This window comes from Littorina saxatilis, linkage group LG7 (genome assembly GCF_037325665.1).
Source record: "Littorina saxatilis isolate snail1 linkage group LG7, US_GU_Lsax_2.0, whole genome shotgun sequence".
Taxonomy (NCBI): Eukaryota; Metazoa; Mollusca; class Gastropoda; order Littorinimorpha; family Littorinidae; genus Littorina; species Littorina saxatilis.
Genome location: NC_090251.1, coordinates 2,196,657 through 2,222,927, shown reverse-complemented (window position 1 = coordinate 2,222,927; position 26,271 = coordinate 2,196,657). Strand labels below are relative to the sequence as shown.

General features: G+C 41.9%; 1 long non-coding RNA gene across 1 annotated transcript; it reads left to right on the top strand.

Annotated features, from left to right (window-relative positions):
- Positions 1 to 22,375: 22,375 nt before the first annotated feature.
- Positions 22,376 to 24,638, top strand: LOC138970274 (uncharacterized). Its single transcript, XR_011456863.1, has 3 exons — positions 22,376 to 22,510; positions 23,603 to 23,703; positions 24,280 to 24,638. It is a non-coding gene; the product is annotated as an uncharacterized lncRNA (long non-coding RNA).
- Positions 24,639 to 26,271: the final 1,633 nt, after the last annotated feature.

The following is a 26,271-nucleotide window of genomic DNA, read 5'->3' as shown; positions in this document are numbered from 1 at the left end:
AACCGGTTAGGCTAAAAATAGACAAATTCGATGAAACCAAAGAGGAACTTGACACTTTTTTGGGACGCTTTGAACGTGCTGCCACACTTAGCGGGTGGAATGGAGAAACATGGGGAGCGCGCTTAGGTACTCTACTAACTGGATTTGCAGCTGACGTCTACTTAGAGCTACCCCTTGAAAACGCTTCAAACTACGATGCAGTCGTGGAATCCCTTAGGTCATCGTTTAGATGGACGGCGGATGCATACCGATCGAAGTTTCGTCAAGCTACTAAGAACGAAGCAGAAACCTTTAACCAATATGCGACCAGACTACGCATATGGTTTGAACGCTGGCGGAAGAGCGCCAAGAAAGCTGAAACATATGAAGACTTGAGGGATCTCATACTTACAGAACATCTCATGGATAGAATCTCAGGTGATTTGGGAGAATTTATTCGTCAGAATAACCCGGCTAATTTGCAAGCCACCGCAGAGTTGGCAGAATGTTATGCCGCTTCGAAGAGAGCAAGGAAAAACCCAGTCACTGTGACTGGTCGAGCTGGGGGAAACAAGAACTCAGACAGCCCGAAGAAGAACGCACCACCGATCTACTCTAACCCTGAAGGTCAAAGGGGCAAATGTTTCAACTGTGGCCAGGAAGGACATAAGCGAAGGAATTGTCCACGTCCCGCACGTTCTACGAATGTGAGATCTGTGACGACTCCAGAATCGAACTCAACCATGAAGGAGTTGCCTGCCCTTTGCGGTCCTTGTGGGAAACTGTCTTATACTCCCCTGTGTACAGTGACGGTAAACGGAGCACAAGTCTCGGCTTTGCGTGACACAGGAGCAGATGGACTGGTGATCGACTCGACTTTGGTCAAGGACTGCGATCTTATGCGGGAAGGACAAACTATCCGACTTGCGGCGGGGAATGTTGAACAAAAGTGTCCCACCACTGTCATTCATCTCGAGTCACCTTTTTTCTCAGGAGAAGCTGTTGCCATTGTTGCCGATCAACTGACTTACCCCGTATTGATTGGAAACAGGATCATCCGGCCAGGTGGAGAAACTCTCGAAGTACCTGTGTACAAGGCGGAAGCACAGCCACTGAAGACAGCAGTCGTTACCAGGTCCCAACACTCGAGAGACAAAGAAGCACCCAAAAGCTTGAAAATGACAGATTCTGGTCTTGGAGATGTGACACGGGAAGATTTGATCAGACTTCAGAACCAGGACCCAACTTTGTCACGGATGAGAGAACTAGCACGAGGTAGTGATCCTGCTCCCTGCGGAAAACGTGGACAAGTTCAGTTTATTTGGAAGAGAGGAATTCTGCAGAGACGTTTCATCACGACTGACGGAACATATAGCCAGGTGGTGATTCCCGAATCTCTGAGAGCCGGAGTTCTCAGTCTCTCGCACGATGTTCCGATGGCTGGCCATTTAGGGACCAAGAAAACTCATGATCGACTTTGGCAGTCTTTTTACTGGCCCAGAATGGGCGGGGACATCCGTCGTTACGTACAATCATGTGATGCATGTCAAAGAGCTTTGCCGAAAGGAAAAATACACAAAGTTCCCTTTGGGAAGATACCACTCATCGATTGTCCAACCGAGTGGAGTGGACAGACCACTGTTAGGAAGCATACCAGACTTTTCGGCAGATGTTAAGTCAACGTCCTGTCATCCGAGTTCCGGATCTATCTCTACCGTTTGTACTCCAAACAGTCGCATTGTTCAAGATGATGGACATGAAACTAATACTTAGTTCAGTCTGAGTAGGGGGGTGTGTCACAAGCGCCTGTTGTATGGAAAAGACCGACAGAAAGCGCCTGTGTTTGGTGTTTGGGCGTTACTGCCTGGTGGTGCGCTATATGGTTTTTCTCGTGCTTTTCGTAATTTACGTTATGATGTTTGTGAACTGTGTTTATTTGATGTATGAATTTAGAAACTGGGGAATAATACTTCATTCGGAGAAGGCTTGCGTTCCAAGCAGCGAATCCAGCTACAGCAGCTGTAGGTTCGGTTTCAGAGACTGGACTGGGGAAGGGCATAATGATTTGTCTTGTACATGCGGCCGAGATGCGGTGAGTCTTTATTTGTAATATATGCATCGGAGTTATAGGAAATAACTTTAGGGACATGTAGTTTGTTACTTTGATATACATAATATATGCATACGTCCGAGTCGAGTCCGAGTCGACCGGCCGTTTGTTTGTTTGTTGTTTGTTTGTTTGTTGTTGGTTTGCTTGTCTGCAAGTGCAGTATAATGGGTTTCTACTATTGTATACTTGTTGTACTTTGCCTATGATAGTTGTGATTATATCTAAGAAATATTGTTAAATCGTGTTGTTAATATATTGATGCTAGTAGCTAGTTTGAACACTAATTTGAATATGTTGAAATGGTTGCCAGCATGCGTGATTTGGGTATATGAGTGTGTGAATCAGTATTGCCATTGTCCATATAATCCTGCTTTGGAGTTATTGGCATAAGACGGGCCGGGTAAAGGGTAGCGTGATATTGACTATGAAACTAACTCTACGCATATTTCAGGTCGTCCTGTTGTTAACCTGAAGGCTGAAACAATCAAGTTCTGGTGTCAACTTTAACCGGAAGATGACATTTCACTCACATCTACATCTACGTCTGCGCAGTCTTCTGCTTCACCTTTAACTCAGTGTCGTCCTACTACCGTCATTCTATCGTCTACGTCTACATCGTCGGGATTTCTATCTACTGCTGGACTCAGTTGGTTACTTGAGTATTACCCTTATTACCTAGCTCGATAAATAAGCCATTTACTCCAGCAGGTCATTAACTTTAAAGTGTGCGTGTGTGTATGTGTTATAAATATGTTTATAAGTGAACAATAATATTTCCTCTTATACTACAATTTGTGTTTGTGGAACTTTAGTATGCAAGATTCTTATTGAGTCGGTGGTTGACTGGCTGCGCACGTGTGTGATGCATGTGTGTGTGTGACAAATCCCGGACGAGCCCCCATTTGTCACACACACACATGCATCACACACGTGCGCAGCCAGTCAACCACCGACTCAATAAGAATCTTGTATACTAAAGTTCCACAAACACAAATTGTAGAATAAGAGGAAATATTATTGTTCACTTATAAACATATTTATAACACATACACACACGCACACTTTAAAGTTAATGACCTGCTGGAGTAAATGGCTTATTTATCGAGCTAGGTAATAAGGGTAATACTCAAGTAACCAACTGAGTCCAGCAGTAGATAGAAATCCCGACGATGTAGACGTAGACGATAGAATGACGGTAGTAGGACGACACTGAGTTAAAGGTGAAGCAGAAGACTGCGCAGACGTAGATGTAGATGTGAGTGAAATGTCATCTTCCGGTTAAAGTTGACACCAGAACTTGATTGTTTCAGCCTTCAGGTTAACAACAGGACGACCTGAAATATGCGTAGAGTTAGTTTCATAGTCAATATCACGCTACCCTTTACCCGGCCCGTCTTATGCCAATAACTCCAAAGCAGGATTATATGGACAATGGCAATACTGATTCACACACTCATATACCCAAATCACGCATGCTGGCAACCATTTCAACATATTCAAATTAGTGTTCAAACTAGCTACTAGCATCAATATATTAACAACACGATTTAACAATATTTCTTAGATATAATCACAACTATCATAGGCAAAGTACAACAAGTATACAATAGTAGAAACCCATTATACTGCACTTGCAGACAAGCAAACCAACAACAAACAAACAAACAACAAACAAACAAACGGCCGGTCGACTCGGACTCGACTCGGACGTATGCATATATTATGTATATCAAAGTAACAAACTACATGTCCCTAAAGTTATTTCCTATAACTCCGATGCATATATTACAAATAAAGACTCACCGCATCTCGGCCGCATGTACAAGACAAATCATTATGCCCTTCCCCAGTCCGGTCTCTGAAACCGAACCTACAGCTGCTGTAGCTGGATTCGCTGCTTGGAACGCAAGCCTTCTCCGAATGAAGTATTATTCCCCAGTTTCTAAATTCATACATCAAATAAACACAGTTCACAAACATCATAACGTAAATTACGAAAAGCACGAGAAAAACCATATAGCGCACCACCAGGCAGTAACGCCCAAACACCAAACACAGGCGCTTTCTGTCGGTCTTTTCCATACAACAGGCGCTTGTGACAGTACTCACCCGAGTCGTCCGGCCGTCCGTCCGGCCGTCCGGAAAACTTTAACGTTGGATATTTCTTGGACACTATTCAGTCTATCAGTACCAAATTTGGCAAGATGGTGTATGATGACAAGGCCCCAAAAAACATACATAGCATCTTGACCTTGCTTCAAGGTCAAGGTCGCAGGGGCCATAAATGTTGCCTAAAAAACAGCTATTTTTCACATTTTTCCCATTTTCTCTGAAGTTTTTGAGATTCAATACCTCACCTATATATGATATATAGGGCAAAGTAAGCCCCATCTTTTGATACCAGTTTGGTTTACCTTGCTTCAAGGTCAAGGTCACAGGAGCTCTTCAAAGTTGGATTGTATACATATTTTGAAGTGACCTTGACCCTGAACTATGGAAGATAACTGTTTCAAACTTAAACATTATGTGGATACATGTTATGCTTTCATCATGAGACACATTTGGTCACATATGATCAAGGTCAAGGTCACTTTGACCCTTATGAAATGTGACCAAAATAAGGTAGTGAACCACTAAAAGTGACCATATCTCATGGTAGAAAGAGCCAATAAGCACCATTGTACTTCCTATGTCTTGAATGAACAGCTTTGTGTTGCATGACCTTGGATGACCTTGGTAGGAAAAATGTGTAAAGCAGTTCTTAGTGTATGATGTCATTGCTAGGTTTAGTTATTTGACCTTGTGTCAAGGTCAAGCATGTGAGTCGTATGGGCTTTGCCCTTCTTGTTTTTTACATCATCATTTATGCCGTCAAAATAAGGATACTCTTGACGTGGCAAAGAGATGTGACAAAAACTTCAGGTACCTTTTAAAAAGCCGACGACAATTCCTGAGGCACAACTGGGTCACTGTTGTATACGAAGAGAAAGTCAACTTGATTATCTATCCAGAACAGGTTGTTTTATTTCGCCATCTTGCATATTTCTAGTGTTGTGCCATTGTACCTACTGATGTATGTGTCGATCTCACGGATGAGAGGTTTATGTGTCAAATTTGAGGGATACCCAAGTCAACTAAAATCCATGTATTTTAGCAATGACCAAGTGGGTTGCGTTGAAACTTTCAGGAATGTGTGTCTACACACGAGGCGTAGTTCAACCGTTTGAGTACACTTTCAAATCTTCACGAAATAATATTTTAAAAACTGCCACAGGTTTGTTGACTTACATCCCACATATTTTTGACTTCGCCTGAATATATGACAGATGGTTGTTTCAAGTACTGCCAAAGTTTCTTTTGAGTATAGACACTTGCCGGAATGTGCTAGTTGTGTAAACACATGAGAACAAACAACGTTTTCGAAATACAGCGATTATGAATTTTAGTCGACTTTTGAGTTGATACATTACATTTTTATCAGTTTTAGTTTGGGGGTACCCTTATTTTGGCGGCGGTCAAATAACCCATGTAAAGGCCACCTTTTATCTTAAAAGTGTTCCAGTTAGCCAAGTTGAGTGCCCTAAATAGCATACATTGAATACAACAGCACAGGAATGAATGTTTTTGTTTTGGTATGAAAATTGGTGCAATATATTTATTTTTGCACAATTTAGGTAATCCTCAAATTCTTCAACCCTGCCACCCACACCGTCCAATCATTCTCTGCACCATCAATACATGCATTGTTTTGTTTAAAAATGTTTTTGTGTTAGTTTCTATTTCAAGAGAATGTCTTGTAGCATCAAAAATGCCTAAATTAACCTTTTATTGGCGGCCATTTTGAAAATTGTTAAAAATGCAACTGATTTCTTAATTTTTTCGCGGTGGCTCTGTATCAGGTTTTGTTAAGCAAAAGCAAATGTCCATTTACGCCAAATTTGCTGTTAATCACATGAAGTGAAATATGCCTAACATACCCAACCGTTTACACTGGCGGCCATTTTGAAACATTGTTTAAAAACTACCCATTTTTTAATTTTTCGCGGTGGCTCTGTATCAGGTTTTGTTAAGCACATAAAACTCTTCATATTTGCTAAATTTGGTGTTTGTTGCATGATTTGAATGATTTTGCAACATAGGAGCCCCACTGGGGCTCGTATGTTGCAGACGCACTAATCAATCATTCACATCTTGCAACAAACATCATACTTTGTGATATTGTTCCTTATAATTATTTAAGGGATTTCAGATACAGAGCCACTTCAGAAATCTATTGTTTTTTTGTTTTTTTTGATAGTGAATAAAAGGCTGCATTTACAGCAGACGAAGTTCGTACCAAAAGCGCTCAGCAGTAAATATTCCCAACTCAGCAAATGTAAAATTCAATGGTTTACCATGCACCAGAAGTTGTCTGCTGATAACATATGCATGAAATAAATAATCTTATGGGTATGTTTGTGTTCTGGTATTTGATTTTTATCGTTTTTAGAATTTAAACTAGTACTTTTACGCAACCAAGCACGCTCACACACACGCGCTCATAGAAGGATACAACACATTAACTCACACCCACACACACACACGCACACACTCACACACACACACAGACCCACACACACACACACACACACCATCACAACCACAACCATAAAATTCATGTGACAAGAAGTTCCTTTTGGGTGTCAAAAACCGAAGGCAAGTTTTTTAATTTCATAGGGACAAAAATCACATATTATTTAAGAACACTTGGGGTTTAACAATTTTAAAACTAGCACCCCTATTACACAATAACAACAATACGTTTTCCATATAAGGTACACATAACATTTCACAGAACGTATACATAATCCTTCGGTACAAAATTATGAAAAAGCGCAGCCAGCTATAACAAACAAGGGAGGTGGATGGGGCAGAGGCGGTAAGAGCAAGTGAAGAGCGCTGCTGCGACGCGGGCGCAGGTAAAAAGCCAAGTGAGCGGCCCACTGCTGGTCAGTCAAACATACCTGACATCAGCTCACAATTTAAGACACAAATGCACCATAAAAGCATGCAGACCGAGGGGTTGTGACTGGTGGTACCCACCAGCCACAGGCACAGTAAAAAGAGAGTTTAAATTATATTTATACTAAATAACACTTAAACTAGTACTTTTACGCAACCAAGCACGCTCACACACACGCGCTCATAGAAGGATACAACACATTAACTCACACCCACACACACACACGCACACACTCACACACACACCCATACACACATACAGACCCACACACACACACACACACACACACACACACACCATCACAACCACAACCATAAAATTCATGTGACAAGAAGTTCCTTTTGGGTGTCAAAAACCGAAGGCAAGTTTTTTAATTTCATAGGGACAAAAATCACATATTATTTAAGAACACTTGGGGTTTAACAATTTTAAAACTAGCACCCAATAGAAAGGGGCGAACTTTGAGCTCCTACCAACCCAAAAGAACGTGGACGGGAGTTTACTTGGGCAAGGCCCTACAAAAAGTTACTCTGTAAAAATCTAAGGTGAGTTGAGGGATCTGGTCTAGGTAAGTAAGGTGCATTATTCGAATAATGTTAATATGCTGTTTCACAGAGGAAGGATTGAGCCTTCGGGTTAAATACGTGGCATAGAGAGATACAGTTCTCTTAGTCACCGGCACAGGGGGGATGCTCATCCTATTGCAAAAATCCATATAGGATTGTAAGTGAGTTTTAATTGTCTTCACAGTATTGTCAGCAAAAGTACTGCTTCTAAACCCGGCGAGTTCCCTGTTTAGTTCTTCTTCAAACGTCTTTGCCTCTCCTGCACAAGAAACACAAATGAATCTTTTGACATATGTTTGCTTAAGTCGGAACTGACACATTCAGCCCTATGCGACCAGTTTCTTAGCAACACACACAGTTTCTCCCAGTGTCCTGCCTCATGAAGCCTGGAGATAGTGTCTGGAAGAGTGTTCACCAAACCCGGTACATGTATGGCTCTGACTGAAAAGTTATGCTTCGTACTGAGCCAGAACAGTTTCCTCAATAAACAGTTCATGTATGGGTTTCTACTTCTCCCTTTGTTAATGATTGCTTTGGTTACACTGTTGTCTGTGTGCACTATCACAACGCTGTTTGTCCAAGTCTGCGCCCATCTTTCAATGCCTTGTATTGCGGCGCATAACTCTTTATAGTTGATGTGAAGCTCGCTGGCGGCCGGTGTGTCCACGTGAAACACAGAGTATTGCCAGTCCCCTCTGCAAAACACCCCACACGCTTTTCCACACGCATCGACATGCACATGATGAGTTTCGCCTCTGTTGTAATAAATTACACCATTAAATGTGCACAGGTAAGCCAACCACCACTGCACATCTTTATGAAACTCGCTGCTGAGTTTTGTTTTGTGATTCTGCTGCCGCAGGGGCTTTATAGCGTCCAGGATGCGCCGCAAGAAAAATTTGCCTCCGCGGATTCCCTGGCAAGCCCAGTTTAAGAGTCCAGCCAAGCGCTGCAATTGCTGCTTACTTGCACGTTTCTTCTTTGAAAATTCATCGAGCTGCTGATGAACCTTTGCCAACTTTTGCTCTCCCAATGACAGAGTGCAATCACGTGTGTCTATCTCTATACCTAGGAATGTAATGCGCTGAGTGGGTCCAACAACCTTGTTCCAGCTGCTATGAAAACCAAATCTCCGAACGAGATTTATCAGGCAATGCAAAGCGTTATTGCACTCTTCTCGAGTCGGTGCAATCAGCAGAAAATCATCAATGTAAACAACCACACCCTTTATGCCACGGCGTCGTAAACATCTGCCTATTGCTTGAGAGAGTCTATGAAAATGACTTGGTGCTTTTGAGGCCCCAAAGGGGAGCCTTGTATCAAATAAATAGGTCGGTGCTCTTTCTCATTTAAAGCGCCAGTCCTGTAACTCTGTACTCATCTCTATGCACTGGTACAGATCTGTAGGCAGATTTAAGGTCCAACTTCGCCATCCAGTACCCCGGTTTTGCCAAAGAGCATGCGTCCTCAATTGTCTGAAAATGCTCATGTTGCACTGAGGCATAGTCATTCATAGCACAACCCATAGGACGACTACCGTCGTGAATGAGACGAATGTCACCGTCGTCTTTTTCAATGGCTGCTAAAGGACTAACAATGGTAGGTTTTTCTGAGGCCAAAACATAATTCCCTGCCGCAATTTGCTTCAAAAGTTCTTTTTCTACTGCATCGTTATGCTGAATGGCTGATGTGTGATTATCACCCTCTGCTGTACGTATTACACAATGTTCATCTGTAATTCTGAATCCCTGCCTTATGCCTTCTAATAGGAACTTTCTGTCAGAATCACATTTTAACTCGTCTTCCCATTTTTCGACCTTTCTAGAAATGGATGATATATTTTCCTTGTTGCCTAGCCAATCACAACTAAAAGGGTTTTGTGGCAAAAAGAGGCTTTCTAACTTGCTATCTCCCACCTTGTTGGCTTTTGTTGGCTGCGCATTGTCCTATCTGGAGACTGGGTTCTGATCACCGACAGGAGCAGGCGGTTGTGTGAAGCTGTGGCTGACTGCAGGGTGGTCAGGCTGGAGGCAAGCGGGGGGCATACCTGCAATGCCCCTTGTTCCATTGGTGACACACCTCCCTGCCTGAGGGGGCCATCACCCTCCTGGGTCCTAGGTGATGGCCAGAGGTGTCCGTAGGGGCGGGAGGCTGCCCTCTCTGCGGTGGTGTTGGTCCCCGCTCCCGCAGGGCCACGAGAGCGAGGTGCTGGGAGTCGCTACCCCACTTGTATCCTTCTGCTGCCTGGTTCTGGCGATACTGGTCGTCATACATCATAACTGATGACCACGTGTAGCGGGCGGCCATTTCCCCCACCTTCGCGGTATATGTTAGGTACTCTAGCGCCCCTCTTCCTGTCAGTTGGCCCGATTCGAGGAGTCTCGTCATAATCCGGCTGTTAGCAGCAATCCACTGGGCCGGCGTTACCTTTTCTGGTTTGGGTTTTTGGGAGGGAAGGCGGATTGAGATGCCCCCGCTGAGGTGCACCTCCTCCTGCATTTCACAAGTCCCCACAAATTCGATTATGCGTAAGGCGCCCTCACCTGTTCGAAATCGCCCGTTGTCGATGTCAATTGAAGCAGATTGCGAGGGTCCGCGTAAAAGTTGATGCAGCGACTGCTGAGCCACTGTGCCCCCTGTCGCCGTATCGTCTGCCCCTGCCAGTACAGCTCCGCCATTTTCCTTTTGGAGGGCGAGTATGGCGGCCCAGGTAGCGACAAGGTGGCCGCGTTTGAGTTTGAGCGAATTAATGTCCTCCTTGGTGGCGTGAAGGAGGGCTAGTTTGCTGTCAAAGCCCTCTTGAAAAAGTTCCTCCGCCACCGTGCTGGGGAGCTGCGCAGACCATTTGTCGAAGCGAAAAGGATCTCCGCTGGATTCCATTCTTGTAAGAGCAAGTCTTGTAAGAGCAAGTGAAGAGCGCTGCTGCAACGCGGGCGCAGGTAAAAAGCCAAGTGAGCGGCCCACTGCTGGTCAGTCAAACATACCTGACATCAGCTCACAATTTAAGACACAAATGCACCATAAAAGCATGCAGACCGAGGGGTTGTGACTGGTGGTACCCACCAGCCACAGGCACAGTAAAAAGAGAGTTTAAATTATATTTATACTAAATAACACTTTATATAGGCCTATCCGCAGCAGAAAAATTCAAGATGGCGGCCTCCGCAACAATGCGTGTTTTGATTTGACTGAGCAAAAACACCGTTTCTGAAGGTAAGTTTTCAAGAATACGCATCCATTCACCAATGTCACATCATTGTAATCTTTAATCCTCCCCTGGGGTCTGTTATTCATCGGGTGAAGCGCTGAAATGCAGAGACTTTGTTTAATCTTGCAATAGCTGGATTGTTATACTGATAGATCTAGATCTATTCAATGTTGATTACAAAATACAAGTAAGGAAATCATGATCGCCACGCTGGTGATTTTAAACAGATTAAACGAACTTTGAATAAAAGGCGAGGAGAAAGAGATTGTTCATGGGAGGGGTAGAGTCAAACACTGAGTGAGGGTAGGCCAAATAGTAAGATGACCAGCTGGAGATAAAAACACTCCACTCCCCATGTCTTTACAGTGTTGTGATCAAACTTTCAAAGACGGTAGGTAACAGACAAACGCATACAGTGTATGCGAATCAAATGAGACAAGTGGTTTTGAAAAATGAAGAGGTAGACTACCGCTCTTTGAGTTTTACAATTTTGGTTTGTTGCTTGTTTCTCATCCTTTTGCTTATTTTAAGTTGACCGTGCATTGGTGTGAATTTTATTTTTACAGGATATACAAGGGCATGGATATAGCTCAGTTGGTAGTGTGCTGGATTTGTATTCAGTTGGCTGCTGTCAGCGTGAGTTCGATCCCAGGTTCGGCGGAAATTTATTTCACAGAGTCAACTTTGTGTGCAGACTCTCTTCGGTGTCCGACCCCCCCCCCCCCCCCCCCCCCCCCCCGTGTACACTACATTGGGTGTGCACGTTAAAGATCCCACGACTGACAAAAGGGTCTTTCCTGGCAAAATTGCTTAGGCACAGTTAATAATTGTCTATCTATACCCGTGTGGCTTGGAATAATAGGCCGTGAAAGGTAAATATGCGCCGAGATGGCTGCAATCTACTGGCCTTATATAAAATTCCATCTCACACGGCATCATTGCAGAGCGCCTAGAACTGTACCCACGGAATATGCGCGATATAAGCCTCATATTGATTGATTGATTGAGTTACACCACATGCCAGTTCCTGGGAACAAGCGTTCTGCGTTATCATAGTATGAGCAAGTATACCGGTGCCACAGAAGGGAGCTGATTTAATTAGTAATATCAAGGTTTGTTAGCCAATACATACTGTCTAGCTTAACAGTAAGCTTTTTTTATTTTCATTAACTGGAACATGTTTGCTCATAATTTGTAAGCGACCTCTGTGAATTTGGTGGGTTTACCGTACCCTCACTATGGTCAACTTCAGGTATCTGTGAGCGACTGTTTGAAGCGAATAAATGTAGCGGTCAGAAAGATTCCAGAATCAGTTGAGTCACTGGGAACTGTTTTGTGTTTTGTTTAGCCTGAAACAGTAAGAATTATACGAATTCATAAAATAAAATGTTCTTTCATTTTGGTCTGTTGTGTGAAGGCTTGCTACCCCGGCTTTGACCGACTCTCTCAAATAGTAAACATTATTCAATACATTCAAATAAAAACGACACTTTTCATCTTTTGTTTGAAGGGTACCCCAGGCTGATTTCCTGCACTATGGATGTAGAGGAGGCCAGACATCCAGCTGTGTTGCGTTTTTTTCTGCTCGTGAAGTGTATCGCCACATTGCCAAAGCCATTGGCCAAGAGAAGTCACCCTGTCTGCCCATTTTGCATAGCCTTACAGGCTGTGACACTATGTCGTTCTTCAAAGGTATTGGGGGAACAGAAGGCTTGGGACGTATGGCAAGCATTTGAAGACGTCACTCAAACTTTCTTCAGGTTGTCTGCTCCTCTTTGTAAGCTGAGTACCACTGGCAGGGCAGCACAAGAGCTTTTTGGTGTACATCTGTAGGACAAAACCAGCAACGTACTGGGTGTGAACAGTGCTAGACGGTACCTCTTCAGTAAAAAGAGCTGCTAAATTGACCATAATCCCCTTACAAGTGAGGTGCTGCTGCAGGACATGAGATTAAGAGCCATCTACCTATTAGACTACCCAACTCTGTGGGCTGGCAGTTCAAGGCTGGAAAGTGGGAGTCATTCTGGACGAGCTTTCAAGAGGTATCCAGCGTGTGCCGAGAACTCATGAAGTGTGCCTGCAAGACGAGCTGTACAACAAAACGCTGCAAATGCTGAAAAGAATGACTGCAGAGCACTGCTCTCTGCAAATGTGCTTGCATGCCTGTGAAAACGGTCAGCATCTAAACTGTGCAAAAATATTATTGCACCCATTTTCATACCCCAACTCAAACATTTATTCCTGTGTCATTTTATTCAAACTTTCTATGCCATTAAAGGCTCGCATCTTCGGTATCTGGCACATTTTTTAAATATTTTTTTTACAAAAGAAGATGTATTTACAGGGGTCACTTGAACGCCGTCAAAATAAGGATACCCTTGACGTGACAAAGAGATGTGACAAAAACTTAGGGTACCTTTTAAAAAGCCGACGACAAATCCTGAGGCACAACTGGGTCACTGTTGTATACGAAGAGAAAGTCAACTTGATTATCTATCCAGAACAGGTTGTTTTATTTCGCCATCTTGCATATTTCTAGTGTTGTGCCATTGTTCCTACTGATGTATGTGTCGATCTCACGGATGAGAGGTTTATGTGTCAAATTTGAGGGATACCCAAGTCAACTAAAATCCATGTATTTTAGCAATGACCAAGTGGGTTGCGTTGAAACTTTCAGGAATGTGTGTCTACACACGAGGCGTAGTTCAACCGTTTGAGTACACTTTCGAATCTTCACGAAATAATATTTTAAAAACTGCCACAAGTTTGTTGACTTACATCCCACATATTTTTGACTTCGCATGTATATATGACAGATGGTTGTTTCAAGTACTGCCAAAGTTTCTTTTGAGTATGGCCACTTGCCGGAATGTGCTAGTTGTGTAAACACATGAGAACAAACAACGTTTTCGAAATACAGCGATTATGAATTTTAGTCGACTTTTGAGTTGATACATTACATTTTTATCAGTTTTAGTTTGGGGGTACCCTTATTTTGGCGGCGGTCAAATAACCCATGTAAAGGCCACCTTTTATCTTAGTGTTCCAGATAGCCAAGTTGAGTGCCATCAATAGCATACATTGAACACAACGGCACAGGAATGAATGTTTTCGTTTTGGTATGAAAATTGGTGCAATATACTTTTTTTGCACAGTTTAGGTAATCCACAAATTCTTCAACCCTGCCACCCACACCGTCCAATCATTCTCTGCACCAACAATACATGTATTGTTTTGTTTAAAAATGTTTTTGTGTTAGTTTCTATTGCAAGAGAATGTCTTGTAGCATCAAAAATGCCTAAATACCCTTTTCATTGGCGGCCATTTTGAAAATTGTTAAAAAACTACTGATTTCTTATTTTTTTTCACGGTGGCTCTGTATCAGGTTTTATTAAGCAAAAGCAAATGTCCATTTACGCCAAATTTGCTGTTAATCACATGCAGTGAAATATGCCTGACATATCCAACGGTTTACACTGGCGGCCATTTTGAAAAATTGTTTAAAAACTACCGATTTTTTAATTTTTTGCGGTGGCTCTGTATCAGGTTTTGTTAAGCACATAAAACTCTCCATGTTCGCTAAATTTGGTGTTTGTTGCATGATTTGAATGATTTTGCAACATACAAGCCCCACTATACTGCTAAAATTGAACGAACACATTTAACAGCAACATGCAAGCATTCATTCTTGTATTCAAGAAACATGCAAGTATACACTCTTCTTTCGTCTTTCAATACACATTTTCCGAAAAAAGACTGTGTTTGAGTGTTTATGGAGTAGTTTTATTTCTGGATGGTGAGCCGAGATAACAAAAAAATTGTATAATAGTGAACAATAATCATAAAGTGCATATTTTGTCAAAGTGTTGGTGTCGGAAATATGCACGAGGGAGCCCACATTCACTGCCAGCATGATAGTTTGACTGTTGATTGAAAAAGTTAACACATGATGGTAGTACTCATGAGCTTGGATGTGCAGGTTTTGGAAAGAACAGTGCGTCATATTTATGTGCCGAAAATGTGTATCGGGACTGTGAGGCTTTTCATCACTTGCCTGAAAATTATTATTCCTTGGCATAATTAAGGTTCATAAGGGTCGGCGGTCAATAAAACCCTGAGAAGATTTGTTTCCAAACATTGTCAACTGTAGTGTTGCTTCTAGGCCTAAGTTTTTTTTCTCTCACTGGTCCACACTTTTTTTTCTCTGATTTGAAGCACTGTTGTGTCAGCCTGCTGTCCGGTACATTTTGACATGTTGGAGGCCCTATGATTGAAAAAATATTGTGATAAATCTTGAAGAAGTTGGCCGCTGAGGTAAATCCACTTCCTATCCACTGTATAGTTCTTGTCCATCAGACTGTTACTGAAACAAACAGTTCAGAATATCATTAGTGCGTATAGTAATCCACTTCCTCTCCACTGTATAGTTCTTGTCCATCAGACTGTTACTGAAACAAACAGTTCAGAATATCATTAGTGCGTATAGTCCTTAAGCCAAACCACTGCAGCTTTTTTCTTTCACCTCTCCATCTACTTATTTGTTTTGCTTTTGTACGTAGTACACTCACTCTCTTATCACACAGAGTTTCTCAAATAAAAAAAGAAACAAAACTAAAAACAGAGGAAACAAGCAAACAAACACCACCACAACCAAGAAGAAGAACAAGCTGAAGACAAGCTGTTTTGCATAACGCAAACATGTGCATAACTCAAAATGGTAATTAGACAGGTAATTAATCATTTCTAAAAGTCAATTCCTAGAAGTGTGTAAATAGTCAAAGCTCTAACTAAAAATTTTAAATAAAAATGTATCACTAGAAAACACACACACACACACACACACACACACACACACACACACACACACACACACACACACACACACACACACACACACACACACACACACACACAGAGATTATCTTGTATTTTCTGATAACATGTACTAATTAAACCATTGAAGAATAGGTGTCTGAACTTACTCAGAGATGAAGAGTTGACCTGTTGTTATTCCTCAAGAGATTAGTACTGCTCATGCATGTCGCCTCGGATTTTCCGTGTTCGGCCAGCATGCAGTTCCCCAAGCATCCGCTGTGTAAACGGATGTCTCTTGCTTCTTGTAAAGTTCTTCTGCAATTTGCTGTTCCAGCACTATCAGTCATCAATGTAGAATACTCCACCTGCAAAAGTGCCAATACCCCTAATATGTGTCAAAGAACTTCTGATTCATAATGTAGATCTACACCCGATAGCCGAAATTGTGTGACTGGACAACTGATGTGTAAACCTGATGAAATATAATCTGTATTTGGTATCACTCGGGAATTGCTGCTTCCATATTCAGCTATGAATCTTCAAATTACAATTTGAAGCTGATATACCCCTCCACTTCGCTTCCAAAAATCACATCAATCTGAGAGAGGAAACATAAAATCCCCTAACTTGTTATTTGCTTCTGGTCGTTAGATCTAAATGCACAACTGAACCTAAGAACCAACACTAGAGAGAACGCCAGCGACCACCAAACTCAGATCGAGGTTACGTTCTGCGCGGAAAATTCAGACGAGGCCCTCTCAACTTCCGGTTGTTCGTGGCAGTCTCAATACATATGTGTGGCATCCATTGTTTGGGTTTTTTGTTTGTCCATTATAGTAGGGGTTCTATTTGTCAAAATCTTTCAAATTTGTGTTACATTTATAAAACTTGGCAGAGTGATAGAGTAAGTGATCCTAAAGAAATTTAGAAACACGGCCATCGCAATTTCTCACTTTCAGTATCTATTTTTAGAACAATTCAAAATGGCCGCCATTTGACCCTAGAAATGCTAATATCTCAGGAACCATATGCACTACAAACATCAAAATTTGCACACGCACTCTCATGAAGTAGTGTTGTAACATCGAACTATATAACACATGTTGTTATATATCCAAGGTCAAAGATCAAGGTCAAATAGAAAGTCAGTGTCACGTTTTGGTAAGTGACTGTAAAATGCTAATTTCTCAGTAACCATATGTACTTGGATCATAAAATGTGATAGATAGTATCATAAGGTAATGCTTTCACACCCATAGTTAATTCACTTATGTCATTGTACATTCAAGGTCAAATGTCAAGGTCAAACGAGAGGTGCCGGCAGGTAATTCTAGGAATGCTAATTTCTCAGCACCAACATGAAGTGGGAATACCGGATTTGGTAAACATATTACCTGTATTATATTATCAGCAGGCCTGCTATGTATATATCTTCACATTATTGTGCATTAAAGTTCAAGGTCAAACAGGTATGCACCTGATATAATTATAGTTCATAACACAGGTGCTGTCCATTTCCAAAACCAGTCAAGATCCATTCAGCATGCAGGGACACAAGTGCACTTGCAAAGTGCTGTGCATTTCAACACAGCCTTACGACACCGGCACCGCATGCTCTTGCATCCCTTTTTGCAGCCACACTTCCACAGTTCACGGCATGTCTTCGAAGCCTCGTCCAGGGCAGTCCAGAATGGTTGCCAAGCACCATTGACAAATTGCCAACCCCAGTCGCCAGGGTTTGGAAGACTAGGCGTGGCGACTTCAGCCTGACCCCAGATATGTCCTCCTTGATAAACAGCTCTCCTTGCATGCTGCAAAAGGGCTTCGCTAGTTGGAGGAATGTTGTCGATCTGGCGGCCAACCTTTGCAAACAGGTGTCCCCTCGCAGAGTTGACATCCGGAAAGTTGCTTGTTCTGTCATACAAAAGTACAACATATCTCTCCGGCAAGGCTCTGTCATATGCGGAGATCTCTGTGGGTGCTTCTGACAGAGACTGGAAGGCCTCGCTGATGTCAGGAAACAGGTACCACACATCCCATGCTGTTTTCTTTCCAATGCTGCTGAACGACGAGACCGTATCACAGCCGCTGAAGCTGTGGAACAGTGGCAGACAGCTGGCTTTTTCTGGTCCCAACATGCTGGCGATGTCATGTGCAGAGATGTACCGGTAATTCTGGCCGACTCCCACAGCGATCCACACTTCAAGCCCAGGGTGACGGGCAGCAGCAGCAATGGCGAGCACAACAACATCAGTATCCACCGTTCTTATCAGGATCCGCCTGTGATTCTGAGCTGCATCGGAGAGGTGTACAATCAATCTGGTGTCAGCCTCCTCATGACTGCAGGGTGACAGTTTTGTCTGGGCATCAAGTGGGCGGTTGGAGAGAACAATGGGGCCTTGGGTTGTGATGACGAGTTTGTCTGTGTCAAGTTCGATCACCTTCTGCCCCAAGAAACTGAACAGTTCCTGTTTGTTTTGGTCGACACGGAGAAAGCTGTTCCAGTCAACTGGCATGATCCCATCACCTGTTACCCGTTTCCGTCGACCTGTTCCTCTTTTTTCTCTCATGCCACTCTTGAGACTGTCACTTGCGTACCTGTCCCAGACAATGTCTATTCGAGAAGCTTTCTGCAGGAGTTGCTTGATGTAGGGAAGGAAGACTTCTGAGGCATAGCAAGAGAAGGTTTTGCATGTGCGGGGCTTCAGGAAGTGGACAACTGCAGCTCCATCAACAGGGACAGTGTCTGTCTCAGGAAACTCAGTTGGTGGGGGTGGCACAAGAGGTTCCAAAACCCCCAGAAGAGCAGACTTTGTTGTCGACCTCAGCTTTCCTTCACATGACAGCGATGGAGGAAATGCCTGATTTTCATGCTGGAAAAAAATCTTTCAGGCCCCCAGCATATTGGATGGTCCTGTCGACAGAAATTAGATAGCATGTGTTAATACACCACACACACACACACACACACACACACACACACACACACACACACACTCACACACACACACAAACACAAACACACACATTGATCACATGGTATATATCATGGTATATGTATATTTATATCTCAGAGATCAGCCTACCTTGGCTGGGTTTAAAACTCAGCTAAAGAGCTACTTGTTTCGCAAGTTCTATCATTGAAAAAATGAAACTGTCTGCTTGGACATTTTTGCTGTTCTCTATCACCTATCTTTGTTTGTTTAGAGTGGCTTTTTTTGTATGATGATGGTGAGTGTATGTGTGTGTGTGGGAGGGGGGGCTGTATGTGGAGGTGGGGGCGGTAATAATTGTCATATTTCGTTTTATTTTGTTAATTTTCTGTGTTAATGGTCTAAATGGTAGTGTATGCTTTGATTGTTCTTGCTTTTGGTGAATCCGTGAGTTAGTGCATTGAGTTTTTCAACTGATAAGATGTGCGCTTTATAAATGCTATTCATTATTATTTTATTTTATTATATATTTGACATCATAATTGTCACCACATTACTCCTATACCCCCCCCCCCCCCCCCCCCCACGCCTCCAGATAGTAGCCACTTTTACTTCATGGATGATAAGACAGAGAAAAAGCATGAAATGGTGGGGTTTTTTACAACTCACAATCACAATGAAGGTGTCACATCAAGAAGTGATATGGAGAGCCTGAACCACAGGAGCAGAACCACAGTCATGTACTGAGGAAGCCCTGGAAGGTATTGATCACAACACAGGGTCTTCAGAGTGAGCAGCAACTGCTAAACTGCAAAAGAAAAAGAAAAACACACACTGGGGTAGATAGGGGTACCTTGGTGGTGTAATTTGAGGACGGGCTCATAATACCCTAATGGGACCTTAATACCCCAAAATGTCCGATGTACTCCCCACCGTTGAAACACACACACACACACACACACACACACACACACACACACACACACACACACACACACACACACACACACACACACACACACACACAGGCAGACGGACACACAATTGGGTGGTTTGTTCTTCAGTTGAGAAGACTAAAATTGAGGTGTTTATTTTATGGTAATTAGAAACAATTTTTAAAAAGCCGGAACGGTAACTAACCCTAACCCCAACCTAACCCTATGGCACTTATTGGCACTTGAAAAAACTGGGTGGCTGACAACCCACCCAGTGGGTTTTTTTCAAAACCACCCACGGGTTTGAGGCCGTGTATCCCTAAATCCATCCTTCTTCCCCCTCCCTCAGTCCATTCCTATCTCTCTCTCTTCCTCCCCATTTATCTCTCTCTCCATATCTCTCTCTCTCTCTCCCCCTCCCTATCACCTTCTCTCTCTGTCTCCCTCTCTCCACCCCTCCTTCCATCTCTCTATCTCCCTCCCTTTATTTCTCTCTCTCCCTCCATCCCGCCCCCCTGCCTTCTCTCCTCCCCCCCCCCCCAGTCTCTTCCCCTCTCTCTCTCTCTCTCTCTCTCTCTCTCTCTCTCTCTCTCTCTCTCTCTCTCTCTCTCTCTCTCTCTCTCTCTCTCTCTCTTGTGCATTTTCACTGTTTTGTCATTTCTCTTGACAACACTTCTTCTTCCAAATATTTGTGTAAAACCAAGTAAGTCCGCTTGCTTAGATCTACCCATTTTTTGTTAGATCTAATATTGGGCGAAAAAGGTGGTAAAACCAATAAGTAAGTCCACAAAATGCCCAACAAAATCAAAACCATCCATCAGATTATTATGAAAATCGAGTTTTAGATCTAAACGTAAATTAATGCTATTTATCTTATTATCTCAGTGGGTGGATCTAGATACTCATCACTTTTGAGACAGTTTATCAAACACTAAAAGTCGTTTTTCTCGGAAGTAGCTTCAGTGGACTTACTCGGTTTTGTCAACACACGGCAGAGTTACTGTAATTGTCCAAACATGTCAAATGTACTCACCAGAGAGACTTTTCAGCTGCCAAAACAAAGAATGCATGTGCGATGTCCGCCATTTTGTTCATTCTGCCCATCCGTTCTTCTGTATTTTCAAAACGCTTTTAAAAACATTTTGAGCTCCAAATAACAATTATATCAACATAACATGTCAGAATATATTATTATGTTTATTTCAATAACTCGTAATATTTTTTTCCGTGAAGTTTTGTATTTTATTCCTGTGCTGCGGACTAGCATTTGTTCCAATTTCGTCTGCATGAAGGCGCCAGGTTTAAAGCCTTATTTCTCAAAAACAATCGCATTTTTGTGATGGCCGTGTTTCTAAAAACCCTTATTTTATTCTTAACTTGCCTTTTGGGGCATAACATAAAATGTAACAAGTGTTTGAAAGGTTTATGTGTTTTCGTTGCAAGTAGAACCCCCGCTATTATGGGTGGTGCGAATTGCGCAGTGCCCACCTGCCCAGCGAAAAACAGTCGCCACAAGGGCCTCTCCTTTCACCGAATACCAAAGTTTCAAAGTTTCAAGTTTATTGGTCCATAACCCATGGGGGCATTTTGAACAATAAATACAATCAATACAATCATGATATATGCTAATATAATAAATAAATAAAAAAATAGGAAAAAAAAAGAAAAAAAAATTATGAAAAACTGTTACAAATTCTATTAATAAAGTCCAAAATATTCTTTAGCAATTTCTTTTTCTTAGTAGCAAACAACTTTTTAAATTTAAGTGCATTAGGTTTTTTCCAATAGTAAGGTGGTAACAACTCAGCTCTTTCTTCTTTGAAAAAATCACAGACAAATAAATAATGGAATTCATCACCTATGTCATGCGATACACATTTGGTGCAAGTTCTTTCTGACCTCGGGATGTTAAGATAACGTTCTTTCTGTACAGGTAAATTGTTGTTTAATGTTCTAAACTTCATCATTGAAACACATTGCTGATATGGCAGGGTTGTGACGTAGTCTTCACATGCAAAAATATCTTTGAACATTCGATAATTCCAAAACATATTTTTTGTTCCAATTTCTGTAAACCATTTATGGATATACTGGTCATATAGACTTCTTTTTACTTTCTTTTTAAACCATGTGCTTGAGTATTGAATATTTTCTTGAGAAGTCCAAAGGCCAGAGAGACCAATTTCATTTAAGGTTTTTTCAATGAAACATAAGTACTTGGATTCAATCATCTTGTTGATATACAATCTATAAGTAAAGCAATACACAATACTTGAAAATTTATTTTTATGAATAGGACTAATCAGTTTATACCAATAGCAAAGCATTCTACATTTCATATGAACATCTAGTGGATATCTTCCAAGTTCACCAAATATCATAGCATTTGGAGTTGATTTTTTTAGTTTGAAAACAATTTTATAAAAACGCAATTGAAGTTTAGTAGCAAGTTCACAGGAGCCAAAACCCCATACTTCACATCCATACAATAAAATTGGAGCAATCATTTTATCGAACAGGTCAACTTGTATGTCCACAGGTAGTGACAATTGTCTACAAGTGCGCAAAAGAACAAACATTGCCCTTGAGGCACGATCATATAGATTCTTCTGTGCGACTGAAAATGTATTATTATTATTAATCTTAAGGCCCAAGTACATTACATCAAACACTACTTCGATTAAATTGCCATTGTACGTAAACAGTGGTTTATTTCTAATTTTACCTCTGGAAAAAACTATAACTTTCGTTTTGTTTACATTAATATTTAGACGCCATTTTAAACAGTATTCTTGCATTTTGTTTAAACATTCTTGCCGAATGGGCGTGAGTGATCCGTGGAGGAGGCAAGTACTGGCAAAAATCGATCGTGTCGATCGGACATTCCTGGAGCAAAGCAAACAACAACACGCGAAGCTATGGGTTTGCTCACGGCATTACAAGCCTGAGTGTTTCAAAACAGGTGAGCCTTTTGTGTTGTTAAAATGTTGTGAAGCGAATTTCTGCTTTCTCATTGTTCTAGATTCAGATCTAAATACAGCCGGTGGATCATTATTTTTCTCAGTTGAAGTCGCAGCACAGACACGAACGGCCATCACAAGATAGGGCCTACTTGAACGCTAAGATTTTAGTCAAATAAACAAAAACGATTAAGTATTTTATCTTCAGTTTGTTTGTTTGTTTGTTTATTTGTTGCTTAACGTCCAGCCGACTACGTAGAGCCATATCAGGACGAGGAAGGGGGGGATGAAGGGGGCCACTTGTCAAGCGATTCCTGTTTACAAATGCACTAACCCATTACTTGTGTCCCAGCAGGCTTTAGTAAAACTAAATTAATACCTACTGGAAGATTACCAGTTTCCAGTATGTTAAAATAGGCTTAACCTATCTACTGCTGGGCTTACATCAGAACACTAACAGATTAAACTATACATGAATCGCGAGACAAGCGGCAAGAGAAGAGATTTTTTGGAAAAAATACAGGTGAATGAGCAAGAAGGCAGAAAAAAGAAAAGAATTCATGAAGAAAAAGAGAGCATGACAGGAAAGAGGACCCCAAAATCTACCTAACAGCAAACTAGAAAGCTCCTGCGGTTCCAAAAACAGGAGGGGCCTTTAATTTCATAACCGCAGTGCCCCACTGCGGGATTATCTTCAGTAATTGTGTACGAAAAATCAAATGTGTACGGAAAAACAAATGTGTACGATAAAAATATATGTTGTGTTCAAACTTGCAAAGCCATTCAGCAGACCGCACCACAGCAAATTAGGCCCCTACTTTATAAACGAGAGTGCTGAATGGTTGGAACAGTCTGTCAGATGATGTAGTCAGTGCAGAATCAGTGAATGAATTAAAAAATTGATGGGTGCTTTTCACTGGACAAATCTTTCGGTGTATGAACCACTGCTACTACAAAGCTACTGAAGCCAACACTAATCTACCAGAGCACAGTACGTACTTTACAGTGACATTTATTTCTGATTGTACTATATAATAATTATATTATTCTGATTTCAGATTTTATTCTGTATGTTTAAAACTTTATGTGTACAGGTCCAAAAGGAAAAAGAAAGCTCATCGAAGGGAGTCTTCCGACAGAAAACATGCCCCTGAAGAGCGTCGTGACTCCACAGCCCCCAGAAAGGCCACCCCCTGTAAGTACGCAACATGAAGTAAAATAAAAGTGTGTTTACAGTTTCCATACTGTAGGCTATACTTTACCACCCTTTTGATGTTGTCAATGAAAAAATTCTACAGAGAAAACAGGCAGTCAAAAGAAGTAGATTTATAGTGTATAAGTGTGTGAAACTTCTGAAGCAGAATAAAATAAAATCTTAATAATAGAGACACTTGTAAGACCCCCAAAAATAACATTTGTGTTTAGGGTTCCCGACCTACCCTAACATTTACCCCTTCAGCTCTTGACCCTACAACCTTTTTGGACTTTGAGCCAAACAAATATTTCAACTCTGGGTGACAGTTTTTGCTCAAATTATTTCATTTCTTGTGTGTTTATGCTACCAAAATGTAAGGAACTTCTCATAAAAAGCATTTCCTCGGTTAGTTTTATTATTTCGGCATCTTTTTTTTCTATGAAAACAAATCTGTCCGACAAACCTACCCTAATTTTTTTTTCCATGTAAATCTATAAACATAACTTGGGGGGGGGGGGGGGGACTAAATGTACTATTAGGAAAAGGTTGGTCATAAATGTTTTGTTTTACATTCAGAAAAATCGAGACTCCGCTGGACCCAACGTACCTGAGACGGACGTGCCAGTTCCAGACGTTCCAGCAATGTACCTTACCCTGAACGACTTGCGGAGGGACTTGAAGAGATTGCCACAACCATGGACACTACTTTCAAATCAGAAAGATACTGTATCTGTTGCTGTGATTGAAGATTATGTGTTAACATTATGTGTACATGTTGATGTGAACCTGTCTGCCAATGTGAGGGTGTTGGGCATGCCTGTGCCACACCTCAACCAGAACATGGAGTCTGTTTGTTTGTCTCAGTACCTGTCTTCTCTGTCTGCTCTGAAGCTGTGTCAAGGCGTTACTGACCCACAGTTGCAACAATTCTCAAAACCACCACAAGAAAACGCAGTATCAAACACTTTCTGCATACATCATTAATGTGTCCAGAGACAAAACCATTTGTCAATTCTTGTGTTCGTTCTTCGAGCTGCAGTCTGCTCAGTGAGCAAGATGTGTGCACGCATTGTCAAAAGACTAAAACAGAACTAACCAAAAAGAAAGAACGTGCAGAAAAGGCTGAAAAAAACCGCTGCACAAATTTGCACCCCTACACAATGCATCGCAAAAGAAGCTGAAACTAGCACTACTTGAATTACGTAAGCGTGAAACAATCAAAAAAATACAGACACAGCTAGAGCAAGATTCAGTCACTGTTCAGCCAGACATTCACTCTAAACTTAAAGATGTTCTGACTGTAAATGAAGAACTAATTCAGGACAACCTCACAAAACTATTCTGGGAGGAACAAAACAAGGCATTTAAAGCTAAAGGCAAAAGCATGAAATGGCACCCCATGATGCTGCGAGTAGCAATCTACATCCACAGCAAAAGCGCGGCAGTCTATCGCAGTTTAAGAGACACTGGGGTGTTGAAACTTCCTGGCGAGTCAACCCTGCGGGATTATTCAAACTATATTCACCCAGAGGGAGGCTTTAACCCAGAAGTCGTAGCAGAGATAAAGGCAGCAGCAGACAAGTTGAAAGAAATCGAGCGATTTGTGGTCTTATTGCATGACGAAATGAGTGTCAAAGAGGACTTGGTGTGGGACTCAAAGTCGGGCGAACTAGTAGGCTTTGTTAATCTCAACCAGTGGACCTGGGAAATGGGCACAAACACAGTAGCTAGTCATGTCCTTGTTTTTTTCGTGGTGGGGGTGAACAGCAATCTCAAATACAGCATGGGCTACTTTGGAACTAGGACTGCAACATCTGATCAAATGTACCCCTTGTTCTGGCAAGCAATAGCATTGTTAGAACTGACATGCAAGCTGAAAGTTATTGCATCAACAAGTGACAAAGCATCACCAAATCAGCGCCTCTACCAGCTGCATGGTCAAGCACACCAAGTCTGCTACAAAACACTGAATTTCTATGCACCTACTAGACACATTTATTTCTTCTCAGATGTGCCCCACCTCATCAAAACAATTAGAAATAATCTGTTCCGTAGCAGCCCTCACAAAACCATGCTTCTCTGGAACAATGGGAAAGAGCTTTTGTGGGCACACATCAGAAGGGTCTATGATGAAGACAGACACATGGAGCTAGTGCGCAGACATAAGCTGACAAATGAACATGTCAATTTGACTAGCCATTCCTTGATGAATGTGAAGCTGACAAATGAACATGTCAATTTGACTAGCCATTCCTTGATGAATGTGAAGCTGACAAATGAACATGTCAATTTGACTAGCCATTCCTTGATGAATGTGAAGCTGACAAATGAACATGTCAATTTGACTAGCCATTCCTTGATGAATGTGAAGCTGACAAATGAACATGTCAATTTGACTAGCCATTCCTTGATGAATGTGAAGCTGGCGGCTCAAGTTCTGAGCAAAAGTGTAGGCTCCATCCTACAAGGTCAGGGTTATGAAGAGTGCCATGAAACAGCCAAGCTCATTTTGTTTGTCAACCGTTTTTTTGACTGCCTAAACTCCAGGTCATTCGAAGAGGCGGCCAG